This window comes from Tympanuchus pallidicinctus, unplaced genomic scaffold, assembly GCF_026119805.1.
Source record: "Tympanuchus pallidicinctus isolate F22 unplaced genomic scaffold, pur_lepc_1.0 scaffold1, whole genome shotgun sequence".
NCBI lineage: Eukaryota > Metazoa > Chordata > Aves > Galliformes > Phasianidae > Tympanuchus > Tympanuchus pallidicinctus.
Genome location: NW_026294618.1, coordinates 11,430,686 through 11,444,371, shown reverse-complemented (window position 1 = coordinate 11,444,371; position 13,686 = coordinate 11,430,686). Strand labels below are relative to the sequence as shown.

General features: G+C 37.9%; 1 long non-coding RNA gene across 1 annotated transcript; it reads right to left on the bottom strand.

Moving 5' to 3' along the window:
• Window positions 1-422: 422 nt before the first annotated feature.
• Window positions 423-5,294, bottom strand: LOC128072566 (uncharacterized). The gene is made up of 3 exons (XR_008202364.1): window positions 5,067-5,294; window positions 2,463-2,514; window positions 423-2,222 (listed from the first exon to the last, which is right to left on the bottom strand). It is a non-coding gene; the product is annotated as an uncharacterized LOC128072566 (long non-coding RNA).
• Window positions 5,295-13,686: the final 8,392 nt, after the last annotated feature.

Here is a 13,686-nt window from a genome sequence, read left to right as displayed (position 1 = left end):
CAGAAAGGCAGTATCTGCCATTACAATTTGCAAGGAAAGAGCAAAACTAGGATCCAGAGCTTGAGGCTCAGGTGGCTGGCTTATCCTAAACCAATAAAACGTAAACCAGTTAGGTTATATGCTGTTTTTGCATATTAGAGGGAAAATAAGGCATTTATAATTTGCAATTAATTTTCACTACAGTCCTTAATCTAGGGACTTCAAAATTCATATGATGAATTGTCGTCATACCAGCTCAGATCCAAAATCTGTAGTCAGAATTAGTATGTTTATTATTTCTTAAACTGCTCCTTTTTTCAAATCTTGAAACATTTCATTAAATTGTTTCAAAGTTACTATCATTTTCACTTTAAGTTGTCTTGTTATTTATCTGTATGTTAAATCTCTTACAAAAGCAACTGGTCTCTTATGATAGCACTTTCCACAAAATCACCTTGCATTCCACAGAAAGTATTTCTTATGCATCAGAAAGATATTTGACACTCTTCATCTCATTGACTGTCCCCCTGCTGTTGGACAGGGTGAGTGAGAGAGAAATTAATTCACCTTTACAAGGCAGGTAAAACTGTATTGTTTGCATGCAATCAAAAATCAAAAGCAATTATTCTTAACTATTGAGAAATATTGATTTTTTTATAATAAATTTTTAATTATTAATAATTTTAAAGAGTGTTTTTAATTTGCCTGCATTCTAGACAGAGTGAATGATTCTTTACAGAACAGTTTTCTCAAGACTTGCAAAACAGTCAAGATACCCATCTCCCTGTAGTCAGTAGGAGTATTTAAGGAATTATGATTAGAGTAGAACTCTAACTTCAATGTCATTTTTTAATTAATCAGCTGAATTTATCTCTTCCTGACTATCATAGAAGTGTTATAATGGTGCACATTTTTTCCTTTACTATCTTCAGCAACATTTTTGTTTGAGTCATTTCACCAAAACCCTCTTTGTCATGAGTGTGATGAGAAGGAGAAATAGGGATGAGACAAGTGAGCAAAAAAGTGAAACAAGTTGGCAGCAAAAAGAAGGTAAATGTCATACATATTTTCCCTTCCTTTTAGAAAGGCCTGTTAGATAAACTGAAAGTAGTTTCATAATCCAATGGATTTTACTAAGTTTTTTGACATTGCTTTGCTTGACGTTTTCCTAAGCCAAAGAGGGACACAGTATCTTGAACAAATTACTCAATGATAAATGAAGAAAACCTAAAGAGAAGCAGTCAACTTTTTTCCCCTCTAAAGTTTGGCAGTATATTTCTCCTGTATCCTCATATTCCATACCTTCATTAAACATATGACAACCTGTATCACTTGTGAGTCATGCATTGCTGAAAGCCTACTGGAGACTGCCTGCTGCTCAAAACAATTCTGGCAAATGGGGAAGTAATCCAAAAGCAACACAACAACAAAAAAGAAAACAACTGACCAACAAAAAACAAGAACTAAGAGAGAAAATTGAGCATACAAATAAAATAAAAATAAAAATCAGGACTAGCTAGCTAAGCAGCATACTAACAAAAAAGGACCAAAGAAGAGATGTTAGAATGGATCACAAACTAAATCCAGGTGAAAAATGTGATGCTATTAAAAAGTAACAGGTTGTGGCAAGTAACACAGAGGAGGTAATTATTCTTTATCCTGCACACATGAGGTCTCAGCTGGAGCCCAGCTTTTATTACCCTGCTCTAAAAACAAGGTAAACCAGTTGGGTAGAATCAAAACAACAAGAAAAGGATGAAATATTAGAATTAAACAAAAACAGGCAAAATATAGCAAGGAAATTTATCTGGAAAGAAGAATGCTAAGATAAAATCCATTGTCTGTTTTCCTCATCCCAAACACCAAAAAAGCACTTCTCAAAGGATGTGCAGCCTGTGACTGTGTTTGAGTATGAACATGAGCATTTCAGACAGGTCTGTAGCAACTGGTGATGAAATTGGAAGGAATTTATAGAAAAGAATACCAAGCAAAGAATCAACATATTAACCACTTGCAGTCTCCATGTCTAGGTCATTTAAAGCTTACTAGCTAAAATAGATGTGGGTACATTCAGTTTCAGCTCCCATCCAGAACTGTTCAATACTAGAAGGGGTATTTTACTCCCTTCAATTTCAATAGTCTTGAATTGATTCTACACTTTTTCTGATTTTCTTCTCTGTTTCTTGTATTTCTCCAGATTTTAGTAGTCAGTATTTCTCCTCTGAAGCTTTGTTCTGAACTGACTGAAAACAAAACAAATCAGAGTTTAAAAAACAAACAAACAAACAACACAGCACTGATGATTTTCTGAATTTAAAATTCAGTTGGTATTTGAGTAGCAAAGCACTCCATGAAGTTTGGAAACTTTTCTGTTGTTATCAAAAAGGCAGAAAGCTCTTTGAAACACATTGAATGTAATTTCCAGCCATCATTATATACTGCTTAAGTTCTAGAAGGATAACAAAATACATTGCATAACTCACTTGGAACTGGGTGTACCTAAGTACAGAGACACAATGCACGTCCCCAGCTATCCTGTAAAGAGAGAGCAAATGTTGTAATGAATTTAAAACAAAGAAAATCCCATCTGTATGTTGAAAAGGTTTACATTCACTTCGGCAATGTTTGAATTCTGAGTGCCACTGCTTTCTTGTTTAAAGTGGATTGCTATCAACTGGGCAGAAATTGAGTTCAGTCTATTCCTGAAAGGAATGATACTCTCTAATCTAGCCTCCTCCCAGCTCCTGTATTTTATAACACTGACACATGCATTTTTGTTTTGTCTAGTTCTGAATCAGTTTTAGCAACCCTGAGTACTATGATTTCCACAGGGAAATCCTGTCTTTCTTTGTCCTCAGTTACTAGAAGCAACAATGTCTAAAACCTTCTCAGTCTCTTGCAAAGATCTCAACTGCAGAAATTCTGTGAGCCACAAAATGATCATAGAATGAATTATAGTGATTTTTCATTCTCTTTGTGAAGTGGAGAGATTCCAACATAAACTGAAGTTGACTTCAGCTTTTACCCATGCCTGTTAGCTATGAAAACAAATACAAACTCTAAAGAGCAAAAGGAGATTAAATGGGGCTAATAAGAGAGATGGGGATTAAACAGGTCCTAAAGGTCCTAAAACAACAGGGTTGCAACCCTGGGGGCAAGTGGCAGCTTTGAGCATCATTTTGAACACCACTTGAACTAAGATTAGATTTTACTTCTTTGTTTTATACTGTTTTCCACTATTTCTTGTTGGAAATAAGAACACTTTTTTCCCCCCCACACATACCCGTACAAGGATACGTACCCTGCAGTAATTCTTCCTGTCTCTACATGAGATTGATATTTCTGGCATATTCTTCATAATTTCTATATGTTGCTGTAACTGCCTGCTCTGTACTTTGCTATTTGTTCCTGTTGCACTCAGATTTAATTTATAAAGGCAGTGACCTGAATTAACCTAGTAATTTCTCTGAAATTTGGGAATGTAAAGAAGACGATAGTGTTGTTTAGTGTTTAGTGTTTTAGACGATAGTGTTTGTTTAGTGTTGTTTGATAGGATTTAAGATTGACCAGGTGATAATACTGAGAAGAAAAAGAAGGATTTTTTGAAAACTTATTTTTTTCTGATATGCTGTACATATTTCATCTGACATTGAATAACACAGAAGATACTAGATTCAGAAGAAAAAAAATCTTCAGTAGAAGTGTTAGGACAAGAGGAAAATAAGAAAAAAGTACATATAGATCTCATAATTTATTTCATTGTTTACTTTATCAATTTCCAGAGAATAGTCTGAGGTAATAGAAACTATTCGCAGGTGATTCACAAAGTAACATAATATTTTGATAACAAGGATAAGGACAGAACCAAGAGAAGTGCCTGTGTGACCACAGGACATTTGGAAGCCTATTGTGTATAGCTTGTAGAAACTGGAGCATTAATTTTGTTTTTTAAATCTCATTTTTCTAAATATTGCTTGATCTTACAGTGGCATATTACTATTAAAAACATTTAAGCCTGTTCACTATCCACGATTAGCATTGTCCTCCAGTAAATATAAAGAACAAGCTCACTGAACAATAAGCGTGCTTTGATACTACTTCTTTTTCTTATTTGTGGCTTCTATCTGAAAGCTGAAGCTCATATAGCCTTTTTAGTTCAAGAGCAGTCTGTCGAGGGCCACTGCTTTTCTACCAATCAAGAAAGTGTAGAAAAACTGCATGATAGGGCTATTCTAGAATCCTGCAACCTGGAACCCTGGAGGCCGCTGTTTCAGGAATGAGGTGGTCCACAGGAAAAAACAAAAAAAAAATTCCAAAATGCTTCCATCAGCATAAAACATTAGTCAGTTAAACATGCTATGGGTGTTTCTGTATAAAAACCTCAAGCATGCCTAGCACTACAGTAAAAAGCACCCATGCCAAAATTTGGATTTATATTTTCTAAGTTACATATGTGAAAAGTAACCTAAACAAGATAGGTTATATTCTTAAATATACTGTAAGTTTAAATACAATTTACTGTAAGGATATTAGATGCAACCTCTTGTGCTGTGAAGTAATGGCTCTTGATAGGAAGGAGTAGATAAATTCTCCTGCTCATTTTTGAGTTGTGAATATACCTTTCAACTTGAGAGGTGAAGGAAAGGAATAAAAGCAGCAGAGAAATAGGATAAAACTCATTGGTGAACAGCTGTAAGACTACACAAAATGGTGAACGATTCTTGTTACTTGGAGATCATTTGAGGCCTTAGTCAGTTATCAAGACCTAGCCTGGTTGCCAACTAGCACAAGCGCTAAGCATTATTGAATACTGTTAGGCAAGCCAAAATGCACCAGGAATGTGGTAGAAGCAGGTGCCCTGTAAAACTTTGTTCTTTACTGTAGAGAAAATGTGTTTCTGTCTCCACTTTTGGTCTGAAGCAAACCTCTTCACCACAAAAAATTCACCTTCCACTGTGCATAATCAAAAGTACAGAGATGCATAATTGACAAGTATATAGAGAAGTTAGTCTGGCCTCTAGAGAGCATATAGCTGGAGAGATTATCACGTTGGAGAGGGATAATTGGAAATAAATAGAAAAGCTTACCCATATCCTGGTCTTGCATAAAAAGACTTCAAGAGGAATGATCTCCAGAGAGAAATTCTTCCTCAGAGGCAAGTCAGCCCTTAAATGGATCTCGGAGTTGTGGAGCCAGGCTCCAGTCCTTCTGGTCACACAGCTGAATTGCCTTCACCTGTGCTCTTGCAGCTGACTCAGTGCTTGCCTCAGGTGATCAATCAGTGGTTCAGGCCATGATTCAGTAGTTCCCATACACTGGCATACACAGTGCAGTTGTATGGGTAGCAGGATTCTCAGGGACAGACTGATGCCCTTTTGATCTGAAGAGTTTTGAAACAGTGCACAAGTGAAGGCATGGGAACAGACATTGGTTTGCCTTGCATGAAAGTGTGTGGGTGGACTTGGGTACAGGGATCTGTAGTAGATAAGTGTCTTCCAAAACTGGGTAATTGACCAGCCTACTTGTAAATATGCATCAGAAGTTTGTATAAAAGTGAGTGTTTCCTCACTGCAGTTTTACAAAGGTGCTGTTATGACAGTACTCAAGACAGCACTAGTGCCAGAGTGAACAGATTGGCTTCATGTGTTGTACTGTGAGCGCTGTAACAAATTAGAGAAGATCAGGTTGGAGAAGAGAAGGCTCTGAGGAGAACTCATTGCAGCCTTCCAGTACTTGAAGGGAGCTTATTGCAGGAGGGAGACAGACTTTTTACACAGGCTGATAGTTTTAAAATGGGGAAGCCTCTTTAAAAGAGGAGAGATTTAGGTTAGATATTAGGAGAAAATTCTTCACTCAGAAAGTTGTAAGGCACTAGCACAGGCTGCCCAGAGAAGCTGTGAATACCCTATCCCTGGAAACATTCAAGGCGAGGTTGGATGGGGCCTTGGTCTGGCAGATGGCAACTCTACCCATGGCAGTGGATTGGAAGTGGATGGGCTTTAAGATCCCTTCCACTCTAATTCATGGTAAGATGGCAGACCAAGGCCTCAACCCATCTGACACTTTGCAAGAGCCTGGGAATATTGGAGCACCACTTAGCATGTATGAAAGAAAGAATCCTTCAAATAAGAGCTGTTGAAACAAGTGAAGTAACAGCACTGTCTTGCCCCATCTCCCCAGAGACTTTCAACGCAAGCCTGAATAAGACTCTGGGCAACCCTGATCTAGCTGTAGTGTCCCTTTTCATTGCAGGGGAGTTGGACTAGATGGCCCTCAGAGGTCCCTTCCAGCTCTAAGAATTCTGTGATTCTAAAAATCCATGTGGGAGTAAAATGACTTTCTCTTACATGGCTCCAGTGTAATTCATTAAACTTGCATTTCAATGTAGTATTTGTTTTACTGCAATATTTCTCAAATGTAGACTTTATATTGTAAGAGCATAAGCACTTACTATTTTTAGGGAGGTTATTGAACTAATTCTCCAATAGTCAAAACAAGGAACAACTGTGACTTGGAGTTAAGGGACTCAAAAACCTCTTCTTTCTGCAAAATCAGCAGCCTGTCAGCTGTTAAGAATTACAAGCATTTTCAAGGATTTCTGCAGAAAAGAAAACATTAATAAAATGATTAACAGATTTTTTCCCTCTCTTAATATGTTTAACACTCAGCACCTTTGCTTACCTTTCAGCTTAATGTCACTAGTTCATTCATTTTTATAAAGAGTGCTACAGGATATCTTGATATATAAATAGTTTACAGTGAGGCCTGCTTGGGAAGATCTCAATATACCGAATAGCTAACTGATATGGAATTTAACTACAAGCAAATACTTGACGAAGAAGTCAAGCTGTGACCCTGCCGTAGGCGCTGTTGGGAAGCTGTCAGAAGTCTAAGTCTGCATTTACTTCACATCCAGCTGACCAGCCTGCATCTCCCATGCAGCTGCTCAAGTGCACTGTGGCAGGGATGATGTTTTCCTGGCAGTACTCCCCTATCCCAATTCAATGGGCCAGATACGCTGCCAATCCCAAAATACTGTGTTCAGTTCAGATGTCAACCAAGATCAAAACAGTGTCAAACCACTGAGACAAGGTTTCCTTCTTCACAGTTTCTATCTTCAGGTTCACACAGAATCACAGAATCACAGAATCACCTGGGTTGGAAGGGACCTCAAGGATCATGTTGTTCCTTCCCCCCTGCCTAGCAGGGCCACCAAACACACACATTCAGATCAGGTTGCCCAGGACCCCGTCCAACCTGGCCTTGAACACGTCCAAGGACGGGGCATCCACAACCTCCCTGGGCAGCCCGTTCCAGGGCCTAACCACTCTCCTTGTAAAGAAAGGTTCCAGTCAGCTGATTCAGGAGAGTGATGCAGGTTTGAGGCATACTGTAGCTTTAGGCTTTTGTCAGTGAGATCATACAAATTGCAGATGATACAACTAAATAATTTGAACATTCAGATACGCTCTGAGCTTGTCATGGCCATTTATGTTTTTAAGGATTTCAAATTAAATAGGTGAATGATGAATGCATTTAGCCATTTAACCATTAAAATGGTAGTTCAAATTTACTTTGGTAATTGGCACTACTGTTTGGGCTCATCTTTCTTTACAAAAAGGCACTGAAAAAGAAAGTTAGCTTGCCTCTAATTATATTTTCAATTTTCAGCCCTTACTAAGAGATGGAAACAGCTGTACTGTTCAATTAATACAGTAGCCAAAACATTAAAATATATTTTATTAGATTTTACTGCTATTATGAAGTATTGGAAATAATAAAAGCCTTACTAATTTACTAGCATATGCTCTAAAAATGCCAGAATCTTAAAAATTTAAGAGAGCTTTCTGAAAACATTAATTCCAGTGTACAGTGAAATTACTGCCTAAAGGTAAAGTGATGTAACAGTTATTGCAAGAAAAAACACATGTGGCACATTACTCACATAGGCCTTGATTCAGCAAAGCACTGAAGCGTGTCTTTAATGTGTGAATGTCTCACTGACATCAATAAGACTATTCATGTACTTAAAATTAGGGCATTGCTTAAATAAGTTACTGATATGAAGCCACAGAAATAAATTCAGACTTAAGATCATGACATCATAACTTAAAAGTTACTTCTTACAGTAATTCAGAGTGATATGCACATGAGTAAATTTACACTGCAAGTATTTACATCTCAGCTGAGTACAAAAGTATGTATTTTCTCTCAGTTTATGATCAAAGGAGTTTGGTGTGGAATGTTATTAGCTTAGATATAGACTTACGCCACTAAAGATAACCAGAGTTACTTCATAGAATCATAGAATGGTTTGGGTTGGAAGGGATCTTTAAGATCACTTTGTTCCAAACCCCCTGCTATTGGCAGGGATACCACCCTCTAAACCAGGATGCTCAAAGCCCCATCCAGCCTGGCCTTGAATTACAGGCAGGGCATTCACAACCAATCTGGGCAACCTCTTCCAGTGTCTCACCACCCTTACAGTAAAAAATGTTTTCCTATTATCTAATCTAACTCTGCCCTCTTCCAGTTTGAAGCCATTTCTCCTTGTCCTGTTACTACATGCCATTATAGAAAGTTCCTCCCCAGCTTTCCTGAAGGCCCCGTCAGGTACTGAAAGGCCATTATAAAGTCTCCTCAGAGCCTTCTCTTCTCCAGGCTAAAGAGCCTCAGCTCTCAGCCTGTCTACATAGGGGAGATGCTGCAGCCCTCTGATCATCTTTATGGCTCTCCTCTGGATCTGCTCCACCAACAGTTTCATGTCTTTCTTGTGGTGGGGTCCCAGAACTGGACATGATACTCCAGGTGGAGTCTCACAAGAGGAGAGTATAGGGGACGAATCACCTCCTTCAACCTGCTGGTCACACTTCTCTTAATGAAATCCAGGATACGGTTGGTCTGCTGGGCTGCAAGCATACATTACCATCTCATGTTGAATCTTTCAACAACTGATGCCCCAAACCCTTCTCCTCAGTGCTGCTCTCAAGCCATTCTCCACCCAACCTGTATCTGTACATGGAATTGCCCTGACCCAGATGCAGGATCTGGCACTTGACCTTGTTGAACTTTATGACGTTGGCATGGGGCCACCTTCAAGCCTGTCCAGGTCCCTCTGGATAGCATCCCTTTCCTCTATTGTGTCAACTGCCCCACTCAGCTTTGTGTCATCTCCAAACTTGCTGAGCATGCACTTGATCCCACTGTCCATGTCAGCTACAAAATATTCAACACTGGTCCCAGACATTGGTCCCTGAGGAATGCCACTCGTTACCAATCTCCATTTGGACATTGAGCCATTGAGCACAGCCGTTTTCCACGTGCCTTAGAAGGGCCCTCAGGAGGATTTGCTTCATAATCATGCCAGGCACAGAGGTGAGACTGACTGGCCTGTACTTCTCTGGATCTTCTTTTTTTCCCTTCTTGAAAGTGGGCATTGTGTTTCCCCTTTTCCAGTCATTGGAAACATCACCAGACAGCAGTGACCTTTCAAATATGATGGCTAATAAATGGCTTAGCAACTTTGTTTGCCAGCTATCAGAATCCATGGGTGGATCTCATTAGGTCCCATGGACTTGTGCACCTTCAGATTTTTTTCAGGTCCCAAATCTGATCTTCACTTCACAAGGCAGATTTTCCTTCTCTACCTTTCTTCTTCTACCCTTGCTTTCTTCAACTTTGCTGATGCAGCTGGAGCCCTTGCTGGTGAAGACAGAAGCAAAGAAATCATTGTGCGCCTCAGCTTTCTCCATATTCCTCAAGACCAGGTCTTCATTTTCCTTCCAGAGAGGGCCCACATCCTCCCTGACCTTTCTTTCATCACTATTATATCTGTGGAATTTTTTCTTGTTCTCCTTTACGTCCCTGACTGGATTTAATTCTATCTGAGTTTTAACTTTCCTAACCTGATCTCTGGCTGCTCAGACTTCTTTGTACTCCTTGAAGGTTACCCATTCCTGCTTCCTTTCCCTATAGACTTTCTTTCTGTGTTTATATAAATCCAGAAGCTCCTTGTTGATTGACAGTGGCCTCTTGGCATTCTTGCCAGCCTTCCTTTTTCTAAGGATGTACTTCTTCTGGGTTTCGAGGAGATAGCCCTTGAATACTACCAAGGTTTCTTGGGCCCCTTTTCCCTCCTGAGCTTTATTCTACATCATCCTGCCAAACAGTTCCCTTTAGAGTTTGAAATCTGCTCTCCCAAAATCCAGAGTAGCAAGCTTGTTGCACAACCTCTTTGATGCCACAAGGATCTTGAACTCCTTCACTTCATGGTCTCTGCGGCCAAGGTTGCCCTTAAGCTTCAAATTACTCACCAGCCTTTATTATTATTATTATTATTATTATTATTATTTATTACTGGTGAGGACAAGGTTCAGAACAGCACCTCTTCTCATGGGATCCTGTATCATTTGGAAGAGAACGTTATCATCAATACATTCCAGGAACCTCTTCACTGTTGTCCCTCCAACCGATATTGAGGCGGTTGAAGCCCCAAATTCTTTTTCCCTTGCATTTCATTTAACTCTATCCCATAAGCTCTCTTAAAGCTCCTTATCTATCCTCAGGTGAAGCTCCATGGACTCCAGCTGACTGTTGATGTATTTCATTACCTATTCCACCAGGAGAAGGGTTGGAGGGCAATACCTCCTATCTTTCTTTCTCTGTCTGTATTTCCTAAAGAGTTTACACCTATCTATTCTGATATTTCAGTCATGAATGAAGTTGAGGTGAGTTTTACTCTTTTCTCTTTTCTTGTTTTCCTCGTTATTCTGATTTCTTTACAATCTGATAAAAACTAAGTATTTGACTTGTTTAATCTAAAAAGACATATCAAAGCACCTGCCTGTCTAGATCAGAATATCTTCCTGTAAAGAAGGAGTCTTAATATTGTGTTAACAAGGATCTACTGAAAATCATGTCTTTGTTTTTTCAGAGTGTTAATGATCTTGGATTGGCAGGAAACACCTGATTTCTCAGAAGCTGGATGATATAAACCAGTAGGAAAAGTGCTGTTGAAACAAGATTGCTACATTGAGAAAAGGCTTTTGCATTACTTCATCTTGGGTTCTTTGGCCTATATTTGTTATGAGATTATGCTCTCCCCAGTGCTTATGAATTCAATTTTTAATTAACTTGATTATATTTAGGTCCAATTTGAGACTTGATTCAGTGCTGCAAACTGGCTTCAGTGGAATTTAAAGCAAGCTTCTGTGGTTTGGCTGTTGAGTGTTTCCATAGAGAAATCCAATGTGTACTATAATGACTAAAACAATTTGGAAAATCACAATATCCTACTAAAGGGCTCAGTCTTCATGATGAAAATCTTATCTTATGATCTTTCAGACTTGTTTCTATATTAGGAAATCCTGCTGATACCTGTCTACAGACACCAAAAAATACTCCCGACACACACAAAAAAACCCTTAAACCTATGCATTCCTGAATGTAACATCTTTCAGTTAATACATCAAAAGTCACCTAAGAAACTAGAGGTTGCATTCAAATGAACTCACAAAGACAGCCAATGAAGAATTATGGACTAAAACCTTTTCAAAAGAACAGTCTATCTTCAATTTCTTAATGCTTAAAATATCTACAGAAGAGGACTTGATACTGAAAATCCTAATGTCTCTAAAAAACAGTGACTGAAAAGAGATGTTGTTTTCATGACATATGTAAACATTTTTATATTCCCTGGCTTTACATTCCTTGTAGCTCACAGAATTGACAGCTTTTTATTGCTTTCTTTCTGCTAATATTCTTCTCAAACCATCCTTTTTTCTTCAACTGGCTAATTTACAACCACAGTTCAGTTTAAAATGGAGTAATTACTATCAGTACGAATTTAACTTGCTTCTATTTGAGCCTTTAAAAGCATGTTTCTCAAAGCCCTCTACAGCAACAGTTTGATTGACTTTCTCCACAAAATTTTATTTTAACGTCATTGATATAATATTACAGTTTTTTCACGAGTCATATAGCATAGAATAGTGTATGTATGATATACTCTGCTACATAAAAATATTTAGTGCTACTTAGTAATGTACAGTATTTTCAGCTGAGTAATGAAACTGCAATTTTGATTCCTTTGTCTCTCATTTACATGTATTTATATCTTCTCAAGTTTTGATTTATAAGCCTTGAGTGACCACAACAGATCTAATGAAAATACTGCTTAGTTAAAACTACAGATTTTTGCCTGCCTTTAAGTAAAAATATAGTAACCTTTTTTCCCCCCGATTTTTATGCCAATTCAGAGAACAATATTAAAGATTGATAGTGAGGGATAAGTTTGTCCAAATTATAGTGAATCATCAAATTTAATAAATGTTGGACTCATTTGTTTTTTTCTTGTGCATCTGGTCTTCAGAATCAGAGAATCACAGAACTGTTTTATAGGTCATCTAGTCCAACTCCCTTGCAATGAATAGGACATAGTTACATCAGGTTGTTCAGAGCCCCATCGGGCCTGACCTTCAGTGTGTCCAGGGACAGAGTTTCCACTGCCTCTCTGGGCAACTTGTACTAGTGCTTTACCACCCTTAGTATGAAAAACTTTTTTCTTACGTCCAATCTAAATATCCTCTCTTTTGATTTGAAACATTTTTCCCTTGTCCTATCACAATAGACCCTGCTGAAGAATCTGTCCTCTTCTTCCCTATAGCCCCCTTTCAGATACTAAAAGGATGTTTTCTTGTTCATAAGATGACAGTGAAGTTCAAATATAAGTAAAATAACAGTAAATTTGAAAAATATTAGTAAATAAAGAGTTTAGTTTCTGAATAGTTTTATTTCATTTTAGAAATGTCTGTCACAATTTTATTGCTAAAGTATTGATTCAAATTTAAAATATTGCTAATTTGAGAATTTTTAATTCATCTGCTAGCATATTTAGTTCCTCCAAGACCCTCTGTAAAGTTTGGTTCCAGAATGAGAGAATCCTTTGGAGTTTGTTTTTAGTTTTGACTAATTTCATTAAACATTTTTCACTCAGACATCTGTGTTCACCTTCCTTGTATTACAAACTTTACAGCATAAACAAAGGAATAAAGCATTTCCCAGATAAAAAGTCAATAATATAAGCGGTCATAGTTTAGAAGATTTAAGCTGGCACATTATTATAGTTTAGAGATGGAAATAGTTATTTCAGGTGTATTATTATGATGAATTGATTCATTAGGTTACCTTCCTGCCTTTTTATGAAACAGCAGAGAGAAAGCTACTGCTCTGCCCTGCCTGGTGAAGGGAACTGCTGAGCCTGCTGTATTTCATGTGTGTCCCATCGCTAGCTTGTTGAGTATAACAGCTGTATAACTCTTGTGTTGGGAGTTGATAAAGCTTGTAATAATAAAATAGTTTCAGCAAAAAACCCCAACACTATTTAATATGTAACTCTGTCACTAGGACATTCACCAGGAATACAGCAGATGTGTCTTCATGTTTCATATCATGCATGTTTTATACTGGAAGCCTGTTTTCCTATGCCTTAAGACTGTGGGACATCAGCCAGGTTCTTGATCTCTGCAGTTTCTGTTTAACTCAAATAAAGCCTGAAATCTCTTTTCGATTCTGTGAAGCATTCCAAGAGTAGTTCCTTCCAAATCTTCTTTTACCTATAAAATGTTAGTTTTTGCACATTAGCATGTTCAAATGGAAATCCATGTAGTTAAAAATTCCCGATCAGTTCTACTGCGGTTAATTTTTTTC